Source organism: Bubalus bubalis, chromosome 3 (genome assembly GCF_019923935.1).
Source record: "Bubalus bubalis isolate 160015118507 breed Murrah chromosome 3, NDDB_SH_1, whole genome shotgun sequence".
NCBI lineage: Eukaryota > Metazoa > Chordata > Mammalia > Artiodactyla > Bovidae > Bubalus > Bubalus bubalis.
In genome coordinates, this window is record NC_059159.1 from 161,414,359 (window position 1) to 161,438,035 (window position 23,677).

A 23,677-nucleotide genomic window follows, 5' to 3' on the forward strand; every position below is an offset into this window, starting at 1 on the left:
ATCTACTTTCAGATATTGGGGCAAACCTATATTTTGCTCAAAAAGAAAGTTATAGAGTATGTTTATGTGATTTAAATAGGACTTGATTAGTAAGAATACTTAAGAAATGGAGTGCTCTAATACAGTAACTAAAGTTTAAAACCAAGTCTTAAAATTTTTTTTCCAACTGTTGTTGATGAATTTGTTTGTAAGATGTATTAAATGACTACCCCACTTTGATGACTTTCTGCCTTAATGAGTTTACCTTGGTGCATATACTGTTGTCCTCCTTTTGACCGTTCAGGATTTTGTAGTCTTAGTGTGATGTTAGCATAGATATGAATTATAATTTATAGGAGGGCAGAAGTGTAATTGCCAAACCTAGTCCAGGACAGGCTCTAGAGGCTGGCTTTTGGAAAAAAAAAAAAACAGAAATCCCAATACAAATGTAGTTCCTGTTCTTTGCCCCAGTCTATGAAAGTTGAGCACCAGAAAAATGAGTTAATCAAGACTTTGCCTTCTTCCTACAGTAAAGCAGGATGCGTTTTTTCCAGGGTTTAGCCAGAGGTTCTTTTTGCCTTTTGAAGTCAATTCTGAGATTGAGGAGGTGCAGAAGAGGACAACAGCATAGGCAGAGGGACCGAGAGCATCCTTGGGCCCGTTGACCTCTTTCTCTTTGGAACTTATCTTTCAAATCTAAGAACAAGGAGTGTTACCAGGATGTGGGGGGACACATTTGAGTAGGATCAAAGGACATGTAAGTGGCATTTGTTCCCTTGTTGGTTGGAATCTCAGAAAGACCCCATGGGCCATGTGATTGGAAAAGATACCCTTTGGAGGTAGAATGCTGAGGGTTTCCTTATTCAGGCAGAGGATGGGGTGGGGATGAAATGATGGAGCTTCCTATAGGTGGTTTCTTTGCCTTGGAGGATCCATGTCTGAGTTGAGGGAGTCATGGTGTGAATGCTAGGGAAGGGGACAAAGCCGTAGAACTTGGTGGGGATGTCACTGTCCTTTGAGCTCCTCCTTTCAGGGATTTCATGGTTGGTTTGATGTTTGACTGGACCAGATGGGGTGAGCAGAGTCAAATATGCATATACTATACCACCCCGGAGAAGGCAATGGCAACCCACTCCAGTACTCTTGCCTGGAAAATCCCATGGGCGGAGTAGCCTGGTAGGCTGCAGTCCATGGGGTCGCTAAGAGTTGGGCACGATTGAGCGACTTCACTTTCACTTTTCACTTTCATGCATTGGAGAAGGAAATGGCAACCCACTCCAGTGTTCTTGCCTGGAGAATCTCAGGGACGGGGGAGCCTGGTGGGCTGCCGTCTATGGGGTCGCACAGAGTTGGACACGACTGAAGCGGCTTAGCAGCAGCAGCAGCAGCAGCATACCACCCCAGTTATCCAGAGGGTGGCAGGGCTCACATTCATTGGGTGGTGGTGGTGTAATCGCTAAGCTGCATCCGACTCTTGCAACCCCATGAACTGTATCCCTCCAGGCTCCTCTCTGCCATGGGATTTTTCAGGCAAGAATACTGGAGTGGGATGCCATTTCCTTCTCCAGCGGATCTTCCCCACAGGGATCGAACCTTCATTTCCTGCATTGCCAGAGGAATCTTTACCACTGAGTCACCAGGGATGCATTAGTGTGTTGGCCAAATTCTCTGTGAGATCTAGAGCATATCACATAAACTGAGTCTTAGTTCCCTCATCTGTAAAATATGAGGGTACCAAAACCTACCTACTTTAAAACTTGTGTTAAATGAGATAGAAATGAAAGCACCTTGCGCGTGTATTCCTCCCCAAGTTGGTTGTTTTCTTAAATTAACCAGAGTCTTCTTTCATTTTTGTGGCAGATACAAATAAGTAAACAGTTTTTAAAGTTAACTTTAAAACTTCCAGCAATTGTGTAGCAGATCAATTGTTCATCATTTACACTGATCAGATAAAGAATGTTTGGGCCTGGAGGTTCTCCAGGCCCGACCTCCATGCCACCCACAGCCCCTCCTTCTGACTTGGAGAATCTCACTGACATCCCTCTCCTTCCCTACCCTACAAAGCACTTGCACTGTTGTATTGAGACTTCTTCCAGTCATCTTTGCTTGCTCCCTTGTGATGCTTTGAGTAGATCAGAAGTTGTTTCTCAATCGGAAAATGGACCCCAATTTTTAGGACCAGAATCCTAGGCTTTCAGCTTACCTGGTGACTGGCAGTGGGATGCGGGTCACTGAGATCCCCCTTCACCAACTCCTGCAAGACTTTTTGTCAGCTCTAATGAGCTTACTCTGTCATAAGGAGGAATGGGGATGAATGTATTAAGTAAAGATTTGCCATGAGGGTTAAAATAAAAAAGGTTTTCAGAGGAGCCTGGGAAGCCTAGTAAATTCAGTCCTTTTTGTCTCACCATTGAACTTCTCATGGATTTGCAGTAGAGTTGGCTGTTTGGATAGATGATTATCTAGCACCTGGATGAGGCGGACACACCAGAGACATCATTTTGAGTTAATCCTTAAGTGCTACAAATCTTTCTTTGAAACAAACCCACATAAAAGGTGCGTTCCTTTCCCAGGGCAAAGGAAACCATGAACAAAATGAGAAGACAACACACAGAATGGAAGAAAGTATTTGCAGATGAAGGAACTGACAAATAATTCATCTCCAAAATATACAAACACCTCATGCAGCTCAATAACAAAAACAAACAAACAAACAAACAAAAACCCAATTAAAAAAAAAATGTGTATATGTGCTCTGTGCTAAGTCGCTCAGTTGTGCCTGACTCTTTGCAGCCCCATGAACTGTAGCTCACCAGGCTCCTCTCTCCATGCGGTTCTCTAGGCAAGAATACTGGAATGGGTTGCCATTTCCTCCTCTAGGAAATCTTCTCAAGCCAGGGATCGAACCCACGTCGCTTACACCTCATGCATTGTCAGGCAGGTTCTTTACTACTAGTGCCACCTTGGAAGCCCCAGTCAAAAAATTGGCAGCTCTACATAGATACTTCTTAAAAAAAAAATGCAGATGGTTAAAAAAGCACATGAAAAGATGCTCAACATCACTAATTATTAGAGAAATGTAGATCAAAACTACAATGAGATATCACTTCACACGAGTCAAAATGGCCATCATCAAAAGATCTACAAACAGTACATGCTAGAGGGGTGTGGAGAAAAGGGAACCCTCCTATGTTGTTTGTGGGAATGTAAATTGGTTCAGCCACTATGGAGAACAGCATGGAGATTCCTTAAAAAACTAAAAATAGAGCTGTCATATGATCTAGCAATCCCACTTCTAGGTATATTTCTGGAGAAAATCATCATTCCGAAACATCCATGCTCCCCAGTATTCATAGCAGCACTTGAATATCCAGGACATGGAAGCAACCTAAATATCCATTGACAGATGAATGGATAAAGAGGATGTGTTATGTATGCAGAATGGAATACTCAGTTCAGTTCAGTCGCTCAGTCGTGTCTGACTCTTTGCAACCCCATGAACCACAGCACGCCAGGCGTCCCTGTCCATCACCAAGTCCCGGAGCCTACCCAAACTCATGTCCATTGAGTCAGTGAGACCATCCAACCATCTCATCCTCTTTCATCCCCTTCTCCTCCTGCCTTCAATCTTTCCCAGAATCAGGGTCTTTTCCAATGAGTCAGCTCTTCACATCAGGTGGCCAAAGTATTGGCGTTTCAGCTTCAGCATCAGTCCTTCCAATGAACACCCAGGACTGATCTCCTTTAGGATGGACTGGTTGGATCTCCTTGCAGTCCAAGGGACTCTCAAGAGTCTTCTCCAACACCACAGTTCAAAAGCATCAATTCTTCAGTGCTCAGCTTCCTTTATAGTCCAACTCTCACATCCATACGTGACTACTGGAAAAAACCATAGCCTTGAGTAGATGGACCTTTGTTGGCAAAGTAATGTCTCTGCTTTTTAATATGATATCTAGGTTGGTCATAACTTTCCTTCCAAGGAGTAAGCGTCTTTTAATTTCATGGCTGCTCTCACAATCTGCAGTGATTTTGGAGCCCCAGAAGATAAAGTCAGCCACTGTTTCCACTGTTTCCCCTTCTGTTTGCCATGAAGTGATGGGACTGGATGCATGATCTTGGTTTTCTGAATGTTGAGCTTTAAGCCAACTTTTTCACTCTCCTCTTTCACTTTCATCAAGAGGCTCTTTAATTCTTCTTCACTTTCTGCCATAAGGGTGGTGTCATCTGCATATCTGAGGTTATTGATATTTCTTCCTGCAATCTTGATTCCAGCTTGTGCTTCATCAAGCCCAGCGTTTCTCATGATGTACTCTGCATATAAATTAAATAAGCAGGGTGACAGTATATAGCCTTGACGTACTCCTTTTCCTATTTGGAACAGTCTGTTGTTCCATGTCCAGTTCTAACTGTTGCTTCCTGACCTGCATACAGGTTTCTCAGGAGGCAGATCAGGTGGTCTGGTATTCTCATCTCTTTCAGAATTTTCCACAATTTATTGTGATCCACACAGTCAAAGGCTTTGGCATAGTCAATAAAGCAGAAATAGATGTTTTTCTGGAACTCTCTTGCTTTTTCAGTGATCCAGCGGATGTTGGCAATTTGATCTCTGGTTCCCTTGTCTTTTCTAAAACCAGCTTGAACATCTGGAAGTTCACAGTTCACGTATTGCTAAGGCCTGGCTTGGAGAATTTTGAACATTACTTTAGTAGCATGTGAAATGAGTACAATTGTGTGGTAGTTTGAGCATTCTTGGGCATTGCCTTTCTTTGGGATTGGAATGAAAACTGACCTTTTCCAGTCCTGTGGCCACAGCTGAGTTTTCCAAATTTGCTGACATATCGAGTGCAGCACTTTCACAGCATCATCTCTTAGGATTTGAAATAGCTCAACTAGAATTCCATCACCTCCACTAGCCTTGTTCGTAGTGATGCTTCCTAAGGCCCACTTGACTTCACATTCTAGGATGTCTGGCTCTAGGTGAGTGATCATACCATTGTGATTAACTGGGTCGTGAAGATCTTTTTTGTACAGTTCTTCTGTGTATTCTTGCCACCTCTTCTTAATATCTTCTGCTTCTCTTAGGTCCATACCATTTCTGTCCTTTATTGAGCCCATCTTTGCATGAAATGTTCCCTTGGTATCTCTAATTTTCTTGAAGAGATCTCTAGTCTTTCCCATTCTATTGTTTTCCTCTATTTCTTTGCATTGATCGCTGAGGAAGGCTTTCTTAATCTCTCCTTGCTATTCTTTGGAACTCTGCATTCAAATGGAATACTAGTCAGTCATAAAAAGAATGAAATAACACCAACTACTACAACATAGATGAACCTAGAGATTGTCATACTGAGTGAAGTAAGGCAGGCAGAGAAAGACAAATATACTGCTAATATGTGGAATGTTAGGGGAAAAAAAAAATGGTACAAATGAACTTATTTACAAAACAGAATAGAGTCACAGATGTAGAAAACAGTCTTGTGGTTAGCAGAAGGGAAAGGGTAGGGAGGGATAAATTGGAAAATTGGGATTGACATATACACACTACTATATAAAATAGATAACTAATAAGGACCCACTTCATAGTACAGGGAATTCTACTCAGCACTCTGTAATGACCTATATGGGGAAAGAATCTAAAAAAGAGTGGATGTATGTGTATGTATAGCTAACTCACTTTGCTGTACACCCCAAACTAACACAATATTGTAAGTCAACTAGACTCCAATAAAAATTGTAAAATAAATAAAAGGTAACCTTCACCCTTGGTCCAGACCTTTCCACCAAATTCAGGGTGCCAGCCAGCGTTGGGGGCCTGGACTGGAACAAGCCTGTATGTATTTAAGGAAGTGAATCAGTTAGAAAAAAGCAGTTGGGGATTCACAAAAAACATGATTAAAAAAGCAGAACATTGTAGCACCTAACCCACTTTACAATGCCCCTGAGAAGTTTACTTTTTAGTCACTGTCTACTGGAGGAAAGTCCCTCCTTAAAACATCTCTGGAAGTGGGCACTGTCCATCTCAGGGCCCGTGACTCTCCAGTGTCTGTCCTCTGTCTAGGGGCCTCAGCCCTGCATAAAGACCCAGTTTCCTAGGAATTTGCCTGTTACAGTTGAGCAGTATATCTGGACATGTGATTCCTCAGCCAGGTGTCCATGGAGGAGCAGACAGTGTCTATGTGATACAGACTGTCAGCATCATCCCTGTGGGAGGAGCCTGAATACTGCCTTTTAAACCGGTTCCACTGGTGATACCAAGAGCAGATGATGATGGCAATCCTGGGGCTCCATCAGCAGAACTCTACGTGAGCATTCTATGCTGTTGAGTGCCCCAAACTCCGTATCTGCTAGATAGGCTTGTGAGCAATCAAATCAGTGTATACCAGTGCCAGCCCAGAACTGTTAAGCTCTCTTCTCAGATGTTTTTTTCATAAGCTCTACATATGATTTAGTGAGGAAGCCTTGGAAAGGATGATTACTGTGCTGAGCAAGGATAAACAGTGACGCTAGAGCAGTTTTTCCTGGGTTGTCAAAGGGCACTGGGTTGAATGTTACCCCACGGGTCTTAGAATGCCCTGGGTTAGTGAGGTTTAGAGAATTTTGCCAGGCCTTCCAGGGTTTTCATTTTTTCTTGGTTAGAAGGAGCGCATGTGTGTGGACCGGGTTGCCCATACCATTCCAAGTTCTGTGAAGAGAGAGGAGTTCTTTAGGTGGCCATCTGTCCATCCCTGTGATTTCCCCAAGGTGTGCGTGCTGATCCTGGGGGTCCAGGGCTGAAGCTGGGGTTTCCTTTAGCAGAGACCAGCCCTGCAGACTCTGGGGAAGCCCTAACCCCCAGATAGGAGAGAGGGAAGGACACCTGCTTGCCTTTCTTCCCCCGCAGCCTGACTGGGCTCGAATGCAGAGCTATGCCAGGGCTGACTGAGCCCTGCACCTGGGTGTAAGTGTGAGGAAGGCCAAACCACACTTTCCTGTAGGCAGTTAACTACTGGGGCAGCTGACTTTCTCGGCTTCTATTCACATGATGTCATTTGCACAGTGGAATAATGCAGAAACTTACTTTGTTTGGAGTAATGCCTCACATACTTTTTTTTTTTGATACAGCCTACAAATAGAGAAAGACACCATTGTTGAGACCTTTACATATGTGGGGGGGGGGCAGGGGGGTTGTTGAGGGAATGATTTTCCCAAAGGAATTCATCTTAGTTAATATTCTAGAAAAATCTGCACAACTCTGAATTCAAAAGCTCTCTCTGTATGTGTATTAAAATCAAGGTCCATGTACCATGTGCTCTGTGAACCCAAAAGGCTATATTTAGCCTGGCAGAGTAGTATTTTTGCATCAGAACATTTTATCCTTACAAAGGATAGCAAGGATTCTCCCTGGACACAATTCCAGATGAGTAGACTTCATTCATTTGGGGAGGAATATGCACAAATGGTTTTGGAAATTTTGATCCAATCCAAAGTGGATCCCTGTTTGAGATCAATTTTTCCTTTTGAGAAGAGTTTAAATCAGTGTTAAATGCAGCTCGGAGATGGGCCCAGAGAGTGGGAGAGATTGCTTTTGCATGAAATCACAATGTGTACATTGTTTTTAAATATTCTTTTCATCGTATGCTTCATTACGAAAACAGTTCAACAATTCACAGCCTCCGACGGGTGACAGATGTTATGGTGTAACCAACAGAGAGAGTGTAAGCTGGAAGAAAGAAAAGGGAAGAAATCCCTCCCTCGCCAACCACCACTCAGAATGGAATTGAGTTTTTTCTTCTAGGGGATTCCCTGTAATCCCCAGGGATGCCTTGACCTTGAGGTTTCTAGGCACGGTGCTGGGAGGAGCTCAGAGAAAGGGGGAGGGGATTAACATTTTCCGAGTGCCAGATGCCAAACCAGTTGCTTTGTCTGCACCCTGTTACTTAATGCTTGCAATCACCCCAGGTTTTCAAGTGAGGGTGCTGAGGCACCGAGAGGTTACCCAGTAACCAGCCAAGTTATGGGATGTCAGCCAGTTTTCCTATGCTGCTCCCTCCTCCTGTTACTAAACCAGTGCTGAGTGTGGTTTGAGGACCTGAAGCATCAGCATCACCCAGGGGCTATGTTGAAACTAGAGCATCCTTAGCTCCATCCCAGACCTCCCAGTCAGAATCTGCATTTGTAACAAAACCCCCCAGGGACTTGTGTGCACATTATAGTGTATGAAGCTCTGCTACCCTGGACCTGGAGGAGGAAGGTGTGGATACCATTGTGAAAACTAGCCAAGCCTCAGGACAGCAATCAGGAGGCTGACTTGAGGGCTTGGTCTCTCTGGAGGGGGAATGGGTGCAACTAGAATCTAGCAGGATGCAGCTAAACATTCTAAAACACTCAGGACGCGCCGCCTCCCCTTGCAACGAAGAATTATCCTGCCCCAGCCGTCCATAGTGCTGATGCTGAGAAACTCTGATCCAGTTGTTCAGATCTGGAATTCACATCCTGTAGATATGTTTTCATAGCCTTAGAGGCACAGTGGAGCTCTCTAGCAAGCCTAACTTAAATGAGATGATACTGATTGCATTTTGCTTTGCAGATGTGATTCTCTTTACTGGCATTTGCAAAGAGTAAATTTCATGCTGCAATCGCAGCATGAGAGATTTCCATTAGGGTTTTGACAGTGGTACCCAGGATGCAGTGGAAATGTTTCTGAACAGGTGCTGAGAATACCGTACTGGGGGTCACACCCCCCTCCCCAGTCCTGCCTGGCAACAGTGCATTTTGCTTCTTTGTTTTACTCCCTAGACCTGCTCAGGCCTCTGTTCTAGCTCACAGCCCCTAGGCCTGTTGTGTTTGTTCTGCTGTGCCACCTGGAGGCTAGGGGAGGGAAGGGAATAAACAGCAAGATTGGTGAAGGGAGCCAAAGCCTCTTGCCCATCACCTTGCCTCCCAGCCTACTGAGATTTACTCACCTCCCCCATTCCTGGGTTCTGTCCCTGGGTTGGGGAGATCCCCTGAAGGATGGCAATAGCAACCCACTCCAGTATTCTTGCCTGGAGAATCCCTTGGGCAAAGGAGCCTGGCGGCTACAGTCCATAGGGTTAAAAAGAATTAGACACGACTGAAGCAACTCATTTCTCATATTCTCACTCAGCTCCTGTAATTCCAGCACCTCCACTGACAAACTTTCCTCTCTCCTCCCCTTTCTCTCTCTCTCTCTAGATTCTTGGTCCAGAACATCTGGAACTCTCTCTCCTCCATCCCCTCTGCCTCCCTCCCTTCTTTTCTCTCTGTTCTCCATTTTCAGCTGAAAATCAGCCTGAACCATGACTGGGGAAGTGAAACTAGCATATCCAATGTGTAATAAGGGGGAAATAAGTTTTGAATTGAAGTTCTATCCAATAACGAATCCCTGTCATTCATCTCCTTCAGAATGGCTATGAACATGTGTACCTACTATCTTGTTTTATACTGATTAAACTTGCTTTTTTTTTTGAGCTCTAGAATTGGAAAACAGAGTTCTTTATGGGTTGTGGTGTGTTTTCCAGTTTTCTTTCACTGTTGGTATTATAACACTCATTTTCCTGTCCTTTTTAATAAACATAATCCATGAGGTAGATTGTTCTCTACAACTTTTGGAACCAAACTGGAGTTACCACCAAGGCATTCGAAGGAAAAGAAAATGTCTTTGCAACTTATGTGTACTTTCTTTTCATGACTCTCGTGATCCTTTGTAAATGAAAAGGCGGAGGGCCTTGGGGAGTGGCCAGTGGGCTACACAGAATGTCCAGCTCCAGCATTTGGATCCAGAGGCCAGGGCAGATGAACCTGGGCTTCCAACCAGAGTGGAATGCATCTTCCCAGTATTGGGAAGCCTGTTTTTTCCAGTAGACCACCTGATCTGCTCCAGAGGGCTTTAAATTGGGAAATGTGGAATTACAGGGAATACTGGAAATCAGAGAACAGGAGATCAGTTTACTGTGGAGGATTATCAGTTATGTCACAAAAAGGGGAGATTTGACACCTGGTAACTGAGTCCTAGTAATTGTTTTGAGGAAATAATTGGGAAATCAGCATTAGAAACAAACTTGTCTTTAAGCTCAGTCTTAAAGGTATATAAACCAGACGAAGAAAACCACAGAGGCCTTTGTGCCCTGAGCTGCCCCTCCAGACTCCAGCACACACCCTTAAGTGTGCTGTCGCATCTCATGAACACCTCCAGGGCCCTCTTGGGTTTGATAATGTATGCCATCTTTTGCAAGATTCACCAAACTCTTCAGGCTACAATTTATGCCTTTCAAAAATTGGTCTGGAAACTGCTAGTAAGAATCGTCACAGAATTGACTACTGCAAATCCCTGGACCCTTTCAAAGTAACAATTACTGGCACTTTATGAAGAATAGCTCCAAACCAAGGGCAGAGTTTGTAAGAACAGAGGAAGACAATTCATGTACAATTGAATAAAACCTTGAACCTTTAACACGGACCCATTTTCATCCACAAATTGGAATGAACTTTCTTTCCAAAGAGCATAACTTTAAAAAGCTCAAATTTTCATATTCCTTTAGTGAGTTGAATCTTCCATAGGAGCAGCTACGCTGAGATTATGATAATGAATATTTAATCTTGTCAGTAGCTTGTTGTTGTCGTTCGGTCACTAATTCCCATCTAACTCTTTGCAGGCTCGTGAACTACAGCATGTCAGGCTTCCCTGTCCTTCACTGTCCCCCAGAGTCTGCTCAAACTCATGTCCATTTAGTCAGTGATGCCATGCAACTATCTCGACCTCTTTCACTCCCTTCTCCTCCTGCTGTCAATCTTTCCCAGCATCAGGGTCTTTTCCAGTGAGTTGGCTCTTTGCACCAAGTGGCCAAAATATTGGACCTACAGCTTCAGCATCAATTCTTCCAGTGAATATTCAGGGTTGATTTCCTTTAGGATTGACTGGTTTGATCTCCTTGCAGTCCAAGGGACTCCCAAGAGTCTCCTCCAACACCACAGTTCGAAAGCATCAATTCTTCAGCATTCAGCCTTCTTTATGGTCTAACTCTCACATCCATATATGACTATTGGAAAAACCATAGCTTTGACTAGATGGACCTTCGTTGGCCATGTAATGTCTCTGTTTTTAATATGTTGAGTTTGTTACAGCTTTTTTACAAAAGCCAGGAAGAACCTTGACTCCTTGACACCAGATCCCCAAAGCAAAGCATCCTCCTGGCAGCCAGCCTGCCTCCCCAAGGGGAAGGAAGGTGGAGAGAAAGTAAAAGGAGAAGCTATTTATTAAGATTTTAGAAATATTTAGAGTGGTGGTTGCCAGGAGCTGGGAGCTAGAAGGAAGGAGGAATGGAGAGTTAGTGTTAAATGGGTACAATTTCATTTTTGAAAAATGTTCTCTGGATGGATGGTGGTGATGGTAGCATAACAATGTGAGTATCCTTAGGGCCCCTGACTGTGCATTTAAAAATGGTTAAAATGGTAAATTTTATGTTTGTATATTTTACCACAGTACATCAGGCATCCACAGAGAAATTTTGTTTCATTTGTATTAACTTTAACTTTACAAAAAAAAATAGTCAAAAAATAAATCCAAATGGCAGAAATAGAAGATAAATGTCACCACCACCATCAACAAAAAGATCGTGAAAATCTATCTTTTGAAAGCCAAAGGAGAACCTTGTTCTTGAAGACAGCGGGACCTAAACACTCAGTGAGTTGACTCAGGGAGGGTTGGAGGGTCCAAGTGGTTTGAGGGTCCAAACATTTCCTTGATGAACACTGTGGGATGGACCTGTGGTTCATGGTGCCCTCATTGGAGGCCACAGGACTGATTTGAAGAGGAGGGCTTGAGCTGAGCTGTGTTTTCCTACTGTCTAGGCTGCTCTTTGGCCCTGGGATGAGGGCACCTCCATAATTACCACCCCTCTGTCATCCAAGGAATCCCGAGCCGTCACATTTTTCAGTATTGTTTTCTTTGCAGTTTAATCCTGGCTTGTCACATTGCCAAGGTGAAAACTATGCCTCCCCCCTTTATTTTTCCCAGCCTGGCTCCATGTGGAGGGAAATGATGGATGCCTGGGCTTGCCTTCCGGCATATCCAGGGCACCGCGTGTCTGCGCCTATACCGGCCCAGTCTCTGAAACGGGAAGAGGTGCCTGTCGAGGTCTCAGAGACACCTGTTCTTAAAGTTGCTGTCTCCTCATGCTTCCCTGGCTGTCGGAGGGGCAAGTTCCAAGAGTAAGCCAGGGGTTGCGAGGCTGTGGAAACACTCTGGGGGCAGCCCTGGACGGCTCTTCCCTGTCAGTGGGCTTCAATGTCACCCCAGCAGGGTGACTTCCAGGCGGAGGGCCAGCTCCCTGACGCTCCTGACAGCACGTGCCTTCTGCCTGCCGGGCCTGAGAAGTCTGCTGGGGGCATTTCAGTGATGGACACTCCTAGCTCTTCCTCTTGCTTGCTTGTTTCTCATTTTCATGGTAGTGAAATACACAGAACATAAAACTGACCATCTTGGGATTTCCCGGGTGCTCCGGGGCTAAGACTCCATGCTCCCAGTGCGGGGGGCCTGGTTTGAACCCTGGTCAGGGAACTAGGTCCCAAATGCCACAACTAGGAGTTTGCATGCTGCGACTAAGACCCAGCACGACCACGTAAATAAATTTCTTTAAACCTTTAAACAAAATAAAAATACTAAGGTAAAAAGATTTTCTTTAAAAAATTGACCATCTTAACCATTTTCAGTGGCAATAAGTACATTCACATTGTTGTGATACTATCTTTATCCATCCATCCACAGAACTTTTTCATCTTGTAAAACTAAAAGCCTTTACCTGTTAAACACCACCTTCCCTTCCCCTCTACCTTCCAGCCTCTGACAGCCACTATCCACTTTCTGTCCCTCTTAGATTGACTGCTCTAGGTAACCCATCTAAGTATAACACTATTTCTCCTTTGTGACTGGCAGTTTCACTTAGCATAATGTCCTTAATGGACATAAGTTTGAACAAACTCCGGGAGACAGTGAAGGACAGGGAATCTCAGTGTGCTGCGGCCATGGGGTTGCAAAGAGTTGGGCGTGACTCAGCAACTGAACAACAACGTCCTCAAGGTTCCCCCATGTTGTGGCAGGTACTAGGATTTCCATCCTTTTTAATATCGGTGAATTATATTCCAGAATATGCCTATACCACGTTTTGTTGATCCATCATCCGTTGATGGACACCTGGTGTCCTGCTCTCCCCTTTTCTCTCACTCCTGTTGTTGAGAGGCATTATCTATCTGTGAAGTCCTCTAGAGATCAAAAGAATTCCCTAGTCCCTACTTTCAAGGAGTTCACTTCTCTAGCAAGTGCTGAAGTACAACTACAGGAAAAAGGAAATCACAGAGCAAAAGTCATATAACATGAGACATCCGACCAGGATGTGTCATAAGTGGATGTGGGTTTGTACAACAGATGGCTTAGAGGGAGTGTATGCTATAGTATGGATTCCAGAGGTACATAGCCTGAGCCCCGATCCTGGCTTTGTCCATAGTATCCAGGTCACTTCGGGTGAATTGTTGAATCTCTAAGCTTCTGTTTCCTATAACAGGGATAATAGTACTTTCCCCATAGAATTGTTGGGAGGATTAAATGGGAAAACATTGAAAAAGAGTTTAACAGAGAGCCTGACATGTGGTTCGCATTCAAGACTAACATATGTATTACCCACTAATGCCAGTCAGTTATTTTTAATATATTGTTCTTGTTCTCTTAATATGACTAAATACTGGTATCTGCATTTGCCACAATTTTGCAAGTATTTGTGGTTCCTATCCTGTCTTTCCTCTTCATTTCCCTTTAAGATTATGATCGTTTGCATGGTAATTGATTTTAGAGATTCTCAGATTATTGAGTAAGGATAAACTGTTTTTATCAGATAACTGATAATAAAAGTGGATGTGGCCTGGCTTTCATATCCACAGGAGGATATAGAATGAGGAAAGGAATGACCGTTAGTAGATAACCTTCATCTAACTGATGAGGAAGTTGGCTTTCTCTAGCTCTGGACCTGTTAGAAGGGGAGGCGAGCTTCCTTCTCTTGGTAATGTAGGTCTGATAGACAACATTGCCCATGTAGATAATGCTATTGTGGCTGTTTTCACAATTAAAAAATTCATGTTTAGATTATTTTCATCTTGAATATTGAAATACTCTCATTTTTTCTAGTAATGCTTAAAATTTGGGGGCTTCCCACGTGGCTCTAGTGGTAAAGAAACCTCCTGCCAATGCAGGAGATGGAAGAGATGCAGGTTCAAGATGCCTGGGTCGAGAAGATACTCTGGAGAAGGAAATGGCAACTCACTCCAGTATTCTTGCCTAGGAAATCTCTATGGACAGAGGAGCCTGGCGGGCTGCAGTCCATGGGGTAGCAAAGAGTTGGACACAACTGAGCACAAGAAAACTTAAAAAAATCAAATTGATGGTTTTGCTAAGTAAATATTTTTCTATATGAGGGTGCCCTAAGGTATTCTAGAATGTAGGTCTAGGATACATCTGGCTGCTGCATTACTCTGTTCCTGTTTGTCTGCTTGGTATTTCCTACCCAGAGGTCCACGGACTTCAAGGCAATTGAATCCATTATTACCCATGGAAAAAAAAAAACTGAGTCTGCCTTGCCCCAACAATAGATTTCTCTTTAAAAAAAAAAAAAGGCATTTGAGAGGAGTGGGTGCGAACATAGGAATTTCCTCCTCCACCCTCACTGTTGCTGAGCTGTAAGCTAATATTGTGAGAGAGAAAAACAGTCAAGGTCTCAACTTTCCTTGCCATGCCACTTTGTAATTTTGTTTACTAGTGTTAATGAAGGTTTCCCTCCAGCATATGCTGGTTAAAGCTGACCTGTTTGTCCTTAGGTTTCAGACTAGGGGGCTTTGCTTCAATTAGCTAAAGGTGCCCAGGCTTCTTCTACTCCTCCTGGAGTTCTATTTACCCCTTGGTGTCTTTCGATCAGCTTTTCTGATCAAGAATTTATTTATTTACTCGGTCTGCTTATTTATTTACTTACTGATTTATTCAGCCTGCTGGGGTGGGTAAAGGAATATTGTGCTACCTTTGAATGTACTCATATGTTTGCCATTACACGTGAAAATCAAACTTGGAGATTTCTTTTCTTTATTTAAATTTGGAGACTTTTCTTTTTGTCAAAATCTCTGAAGAAGGATAAGGCCGCGGTGTTTGAAATACTTTTGTGGCTTTTACCGGGGGAGGATTTAGCAAGTGCATTTCCCAGGTTGGGTTTAGATTCATATTTGTTTATGTTCCAAACTTTTTTCCCCTGTAATACCATAATTTTGAGTATCAGCAGAACTGGGGTCAGATCGTATTTCATGGAATGTGTAATCCTTTGGGGTTGTATATTTTACTCAAATAAACTTTCATGATGGCTTGTCTAAATAGGATGAAGTCTCCAGCAGGTTTCTTGGCTAATTTCATTCTTTGGCCAATTTTGTTCTTTTCCTGCTTTCCTGATCAGACTTCTGTCCAACACCCCTTGAAATGGGCAACTGAATAGGGTGAAAGTAAAGATTTGGAGTGGTGGTGCAGTTACTTGAGGTATTTGGGCTTGATATTATCTGATGGCAATACTAAAGCGATATAGGAACCCCTGTTTGCGCTGCCCCAGCTGTGGGTCTGGGGTGCTCTCCCGTGGTGGAGAGGCGCTCTTCCGTTGGTTGTCTCACTTCTGGGCACCAGAAATATTAGCCCTTGGTTAACAGAGTGTAGGACGGCCCACCTTGGAAGGACCTTAGAATACAGAAACGAGAATAGAGTGTAGGAAGGAAGTTGACTGTTTTCAGTGACAGCTCGACCTAATTTGCAAACTGTTATGTTCTAAAGCTATAGAGTAATCCACAGACTAATAATCCTAGTCAAAGGGCTAGGTTGTAGGGAAAGAATCCTGTAGAACTGAGGCGTTCAGAACAACTTGATCAAGTTACTCTACCTCCCGAAGCCTTGATTTTGCAAACTGCAAAATGGGGCTAATGATACAGATGATTAGTGGTTTCTGTGCAGGAACCAATCCAGAGTAGCTGGTGAAATGAAAACATGCATTTTCAATAATATGCTTTTAATAAATGTAAATTTCTCTCCTTCAACCATTCAGGATCAAGTAAGTTGCCATGTAGAAGTGTTTTGGAAACTATGGATATTAATTATTATTTGACTCTTAGTTGACTTAAACATTTGTTTGTCCTAGGAATAGAGAAAAATATCCTTTGATCATGAGACAGGTGCATTTTTAGTATGTTAAAACCACTGCCTGTCTTTCTTGTGGCTTACTAATGTGGGTAGTTTCAACCCTTCCATATTCTCAATGGCACAGAACCTTCAGCTCTTTTAATCAAGTAGGTTCTAAAGCTGTAGGATGACTGGGAGGCACTGATGAAATGACAGCTTCCAAACAGCCTATCGGCCTCATAGAACCTGTGGCTCTGGGAAGACAAGTGAGGCAGACTTAGAGCCATAATGAAGTGACTCCCAGTGGTCCCCTCACACTCCCTGCTTTCCACTTAGTCTGATTTATCAGGAATGATGTGAACATGATTCAGAAATAGTTTTATGAGAATTCTTCTTGTGGTTGAATCATATCTGGTGGCTTTTTCCATTTTTTCTAATGTTATCTGATTAGCTCAGGGAATCCGAACTTTATTGTCCTGACTCATTGAGGGAAGCTGCTTGCTCATGAATGGGGAGACCCTGGGGAGGAAGAGGGTTGGCAGGCATTCCCACCTGATGGGTATCCTGGAAAATTCTAGGGAGGGGAGCATGTGACACGACTTCCAGCAAAGTCTTACTAAAACCTTGCAGACGACTCGTTGTGGAAACACTTTGACCTGCGTTAATACACTCCTCTTTCCCTGAGAGGAGGCTGAGCTGACATCACCCTGTCCCATTTTGCACAGTAAGAAACTGAGTCTCAGACATGCTAAGGGAATAGCTTAGCATCCCACACTTAGATCTGATGATATTTCAGATGGGTACAGAGCACCAAAGTTAGAGGAGAATGGGAAATTTAGAAAGAGGTTCTCTTTCTACTTTAAACTTTTCTCTATTGGCTGGATAGCTTCCAAAGAGTTATGATAATTGTTTTTAAAACTAAAAATGTGTTATATTTATGTTTATGATTCAACTTTAAGGAATTGAAAAAGGACCTAATTAATCCTTTAGTTCAGTTCAGTTCAGTCGCTCAGTCATGTCCAACTCTTTGCAACCCCATGGACTGTAGCATGCTAGGCTTCCCTGTCCATCACGAACTCCCAGAGCTTACTCAAACTCATGTCCATTGAGTCAGTGATGCCATCCAACTGTTTCATCCTCTGTCTTCCCCTTCTTCTCCTGCCCTCAATCTTTCCCAGCATCAGGGTCTTTTCAAATGAGTCAGTTCTTCACATCAGGTGGCCAAAGTATTGGAGTTTCAGCTTCAGCATCAGTCCTTCCAATGAATATTCAGGACTGATTTTCTTTAGGATTGACTGATTAGATCTCCTTGCAGTCCAAGGGACTCTCAAGAGTCTTCTCCAACACCACAGTTCAAAAGCATCAATTCTTTGGCGCTAGCTTTCTTTGCAGTCCAACTATCACATCCATACATGACTACTGGAAAAACTATAGCTTTGACTAGATAGACCTTTGTCAGCAAAGTAATGTCTCTGCTTTTTAGTATGCTATGTAGGTTGGTCATAGCTTTTCTTCCAAGGAGCAAGTGTCTTTTAATTTCATGGCTGCAGTCACCATCTGCAGTGATTTTGGAGCCCCAAAAGAAAAAGTCTGTCACTGTTTCCATTGTTTCCCCATCTATTTGCCATGAAGTAATGGGACCGAATGCCATGATCTTCGTTTTCTGAATGTTGAGTTTTAAGCCAACTTTTTTACTCTCTTCTTTCACTTTCATCAAGAAGCTCTTTAGTTCCTCTTTGCTTTCTGCCACATAGGTGGTGTCATCTGCATATCTGAGGGTATTGATATTTCTCCTGGCAGTCTTGATTCCAGCTTTTGCTTCATCCAGCCTGGCATTTTACATGATGTACTCTGCAAATAAGTTAAATAAGCAGGGTGACAATATACAGCCTTGACGTACTCCTTTCCTAATTGGAACCAGTCTATTGTTCTATGTCCGGTTCTAACTGTTGCTTTGTGACCTGCATACAGATTTCTCAGGAGACAGGTAAAGTGGTCTGGTATTCCCATCTCTTTAACAGTTTTCCACAGTCAAACTCTTTGGCGTATTCAGTAAAGCAGAAATAGATGTTTTTCTGGAATTCTCTTGCTTTTTCAATGATCTAATGGATGTTGGCAATTTGATCTCTGGTTCCTCTGCCTTTTCTAAATCCAGCTTGAACATGTGGAAGTTCACAGTTCACATTCTGTTGAAGCCTGACTTGGAGAATTTTGAGCATTACTTTGCTAGCGGGTGAGATGAGTGCAGTTGTGCGGTAGGTTTGAACATTCTTTGGCATTGCCTGTCTTTGGGATTGGAATGAAAACTGACCTTTTCCAGTCCTGTGGCCACGGCTGAGTTTTCCAAATTTGCTGACATACCGAGTGCAGCACTTTCACAGCATTATCGTTTAGGATTTGAAATAGCTCCACTGGAATTCCATAACTTCCACTAGCTTTGTTCTTAGGGATGCTTCCTCAGGCCCACTTGACTTCGCATTCCAGGATGTCTGCCTCTAGGTGAGCGATCGCAGCATCGTGGTTATCTGGGTCATGAGGATCTTTTTTGTACAGTTCTTCCGTGTATTGTTGCCACCTCTTCTTGATATCTTCTGCTTCTGTTAGGTCCATACCTTTTCTATCCTTTATGTGCCTTTGTTAGTTCAGTCCTCTCATTTTTACGGATCAGAAGACTTGTGTTGTTAAGTAATTTGGTCAGGGTGATACACAAACTGACATGTGGTACAAAGTATATTTCAAAAATTTAGTCGACGAAGTGTGATTATTTAAGCTCTGTATTCTACTAAATGCATGTTTACCTGCCTGGACTAGCCCAGATGACTCTGGCTGTACTGTTGACAGAAAGGCTTCTGACCTTTGGCTTTGGGCTCTGTGAGACCCGGGTGGGAACTTGGTGCTTCTTGGTACCTTCATGACCTTGGGGCACATGACCCTTCTTCCTTACATCTATTTCTTCATCTGCAAATGGGAATTATAATTCCCATCTTGCAAGGTTTGAATTAGACATTAGATGCAGTGAATTAGTAGAATCCATTGGAAATTACCATTTTTGTAGATTAAGATGGTCCGGTATTAGAAATTTCATATAGTTTAACCTAAAATATAAAGGGGGCTTCGCTGATGGCTCAGTGGTGAATAACCTGCCTGCCAATGCAGAAGACTCGGGTTTAATCCCTGGATCGGGAAGATCCCCTGGAGAAGGAAATGGCAACCACTGCACTATTCTTGCCTGGGAAATCTGATGAACAGAGGAGCCTGGCAGACTACAATTCATGGGATCACAAAAGAGTTGGACATGACTTAGAGACTGAAATACAACAAGAAAATATAAAGAGTGCAATAGATACTTGGTAAATAGTAACTGTTCAACTTGTAATACAGGATGAAATAGAATCTTTATGGATATTATAGAGTGGTCCCAAATATTTTCTTTTCTCAAGGAAACTATAAAGATGAAAATGACTCTGCATTTTCTTAAATTTTACAAGTACTCACTGCCTTTGGAAAGCCTTCTTACTTGAGCACCACCCACCACAGGACGTGTTTCATCTTTTGATGTCTTTGGTAGTTCATGGCTCAGTTGACTTTCTTCTGTTGCTCCTGGGGTCAGGTCCTGTATAATTCCTCCTTCTGGTTTTCTTTCATTGATGATCAATTATTTTTAGGTTAGAAACTTTTCTGCGCAACAGCTGCCCTGCCTCACTGATGCATGGAAAATGAGTATACTCTCAGGGTTTTTGGTACTGTTATTGTTTCCTATTGGGTAAATTTTGGCTAAAACTCTATAAAATTCACTTAGACGCAGTAGTATTATGGAGTTCTAAGAACCTGTGGATGACTTTTGGGATACCTGTGTTCTGGATATCACTGTGATATTAACTGTTTTGCCTTGGACTCCATATGATTCATTTAACAATATACAAGATCTATAAGATCATTGTAAGTAAGAAAAAATGCTTGCTTATGATTTTTTCTTGTCAATATACATAGATAGTGCAGAGAGTGAGTGGTAGGGAAACACTGAGGGGTGAGTTATTATTAGTTCATATTATTATTTCATTGTATTGTATTCCAGTGTTTTATGATCATAAATTTTCTCTGAACCAATATAACACTACATTCAAGGAAGTGTATTGCTTAATCCAGTTGATAAAAGAACTTTCAACCATGTTTCATTATAAAACCATTGACATAGGTTGGGGGCGGGATGTGTGGAGAAATAGAAAAGAAAAATGAGAAAATCTTTATCTTCATCATTTTCCATAGACTTCAACCCAATTGTCTACTCCCTAAAGTGACAGGCTATGCCTTTTTGTTTGTTGTCTTTTGAATGATTAAGAAAAAGGAAGCTGACATTTGTGTAAAATTTAACTCAGTCAACAACTTCGGATGCCTGGGTGATACATGTCACTCTGCACACATTTTCAAGATTTATCTTGTTTCATTAAAACTGCAGACATATGTCATCTGTTTTACTTGTTTACACAGTTTTATTATTAGGCAACTTAGTAGTCTTATAATCTAGGTAAAAACAGAAAATAGAAGAAATGGGAAAATTGGAAGAATAAATTCCACCACGTCCAGTGCAGCAGTGGCAGTCGGTAATACTGAAATATGAAAGGATCAGGTTGGTTGAGAGCAACATGGGTTGAGAGAGAATTAGGAAATAGTCCTCCTTAGATGCGCTATTAAGAAACCAGATCTAAGGTAGTAACATTCAAACTTTTTTTAAAAGTTTCATCATTTAGTTACATTTCCCAGGTGGCCACTAGAGAATGGATTTGGGGGTGCTTGCAGGTGGTCCAAGGCCGGTGAGGACTTCTGAGGGCAGTGGTGGAGGGGGCAACAAAGAAGAACACATTTGTTCTCCCCTGGCCTTTCACGTGACCCCTCCTTGGCTCCCTTCCCACTCTTCCTCCTTTTGTCTTTTTCTCTGCTGTGAGTGAGGGCAGGATTCCATGGCAGCCTTTCAAGATATGCCCTTAGCTTATGCTCTGGGAATTTACCCAGTGAATTCTTGCTTCTCATAAATAGTAACCAATGCCCATCAGCCAAGGTGGCACATAAGAGAAACAGGCTGGGATGTCCAGGACCAGACTGCTAACACTGAATCAGGGCTCATGGTAGCCCTGCGCTTTCTGCCTGTGTGTGAAGGACGGAGGAGAGCTGAGCTTAGACCACGAGGGCAAAAGGAGCCTCTCCATACACCCTGTAGCCATGCTGGGATGGTTTGGAGTGATGAACTCACTCTGGACCAGCTCCACATCTTGCCTGGCAGGTCACCAAGCAGAATGGGACAGTCCCTGATTGATCAGCGGTCTCCCAAAACTGTCTTCTGCTAAGTTTGGACTGTTCTAGAATCATGCCGGTGACAGAATTTGCCTATGGTGTCATTTGTGAAAAAGGGAAAAAAAAACTGAAGGGGGACCTGAGAGACATGACCTGGCCTGGGTCCTCCGTGGTCTGAGAATGGCACTAAGGGTTTGAAGGAAGGGAAGGGGATGAGGATGGGGAGGACATTGGTTGACAGAATTAGGAAACAGTCCTCCTTATGTGCAGAAGCCATGTCTTATTTGGGGAAGCAGTGTTTATATAGCGTAAATGCTCTAGAGGTATATGGACCACCAGGAGGCATAATCTTCCATGTTGATGCCTGCCCAGATATCCCACCTCAGACAGCAGCCAGCTCTTAGACCTACACTTTGATTCAATGACTCTTCCTTAAATCTTGCTGTCACCTCATAGGCTACTTAATTCATTTCCCCTCTAGAGTTTGGCCCCAACTCCACCTTGGTCGTTACCACAAATGACCCTCTTTCTTGGGCTCAGCCAGCTGGCTTTCCTCTTTCATTCCTTGCTTCACTTAGCATGTAGACTTCAATGTGAGACTCTAGGAGCATTTCATTAGAAAATGGAAATCTGAGACAATCAGGAAGAGTAGAAATACATCCCTGTTTATCCTTAGGTCCAAGAATCCACACAGCAACCAACTCAAACTGTTAAGTATTGCCTTAGGAAAGATTTCTGCCACTGTGCTTGCCAGGTACAAGAAAGGAAAATTACAATTGATTCTGCATTGCTCTCAGAATATCCTCATCATACATTTTCAAGCATAGAATGAGCCTTTGTGTAAAACCCTGAAACTTCTATCTCTATCTGCAAGTCCATCTTAATGACAGATTCCCTGTTCTGAGCAAGAATGTGTCATCGCTGGTCTTATGTTTTCAGATAAACACAAAGCTTTGGGGGGAAAAATGCTTAAGTAAAAAGACTAAGGGTTGATCTCCCATGGGAGTTCCTGAAGCCTCTCTCAGCAGAAACATTTGAAACAAGTCTTGTGACCTGGCCTAAGCGTTGCCATGGCTGACACATTTATAGTGTGTTCTACAAAGACCTATTTGTGATCCACAGACTTGGGTCATGGTTAGCCTAGCCTGCTTTATCTCAGTTAAAAGACTTTTGTTGAAAGAACAAACAAGGAAGTTCACATGAGTCTGCTACTGCTAAGTCACTTCAGTCGTGTCCGACTCTGTGCGACCCCATAGACGGCAGCCCACCAGGCTCCCCCGTCCCCGGGATTCTCTAGGCAAGAACACTGGAGTGGGTTGCCATTTCCTTCTCCAATGCATGAAAGTGAAAAGTGAAAGTGAAGTCGCTGAGTTGGGTCTGACTCTTCGTGACCCCATGGACTGCAGCCTACCAGGCTCCTCCATCCATGGGATTTTCCAGGCAAGAGTACTGGAGTGGGGTGCCATTGCCTTCTCTGCACATGAGTCTAGAATGTATTTTAATAAAGAAGATGTGGTACATATATATAATGGAATATTCAATTCAGTGAGTTCAATCACTCAGTCGTGATCAATTGCTCAGTCGTGTCTGACTCTTTGCGACCCCATGGACTGCAGCATGCCAGGCCTCCCTGTCTATCACCAACTCCCAGAGCTTGCTCAAACTCATGTCCAGTCCATCCAGTGAGTGATGTCATCCAACCATCTCATCCTTTGTTGTACCCTTTTCCTCCCACCTTCAATCTTTCCCAGCATCAGGGTCTTTTCCAGTGACTCAGTTCTTCACATCAGGTGGCCAAAGTATTGGAGCTTCAGCATCAGTCCTTCCAATGAATACTCAGGACTGATTTCCTTTAGGATGGACTGGTTGTATCTCCTTGCAGTCCAAGGGACTCTCAAGAGTCTTCTCTAACATCACAGTTCAAAAGCATCAGTTCTTTAGCGCTCAGCTTTCTTTATGGTCCAACTCTCACATCCATACATGACAACTGGAAAAGCCATTGCTTTGACTATATGGACCTTTGTCCGTAAAGTAATGTCTCTGCTTTTTAATATGCTGTCTAGGTTGGTCACAGCTTTTCTTCCAAGGAGCAAGCATCTGTTAATTTCATGGCTGCAGTCACCATCTGCAGTCATTTTGGAGCCCAAGAAAATAAAGTCTGTCACTGTTTTCATTATTTCCCCATCTATTTGCCATGAAGTGATGGGGCCGGATCCCATGATCTTT

At 43.1% G+C, this 23,677-nt stretch overlaps 1 protein-coding gene across 10 annotated transcripts in view; it reads left to right on the plus strand.

Annotated features, from left to right (window-relative positions):
* PALM2AKAP2 (PALM2 and AKAP2 fusion) overlaps positions 1–23,677 on the plus strand; it is a 515,120-nt gene that overhangs the window by 396,356 nt on the left and 95,087 nt on the right. The gene's annotated exons all lie outside the window — the stretch shown is intronic.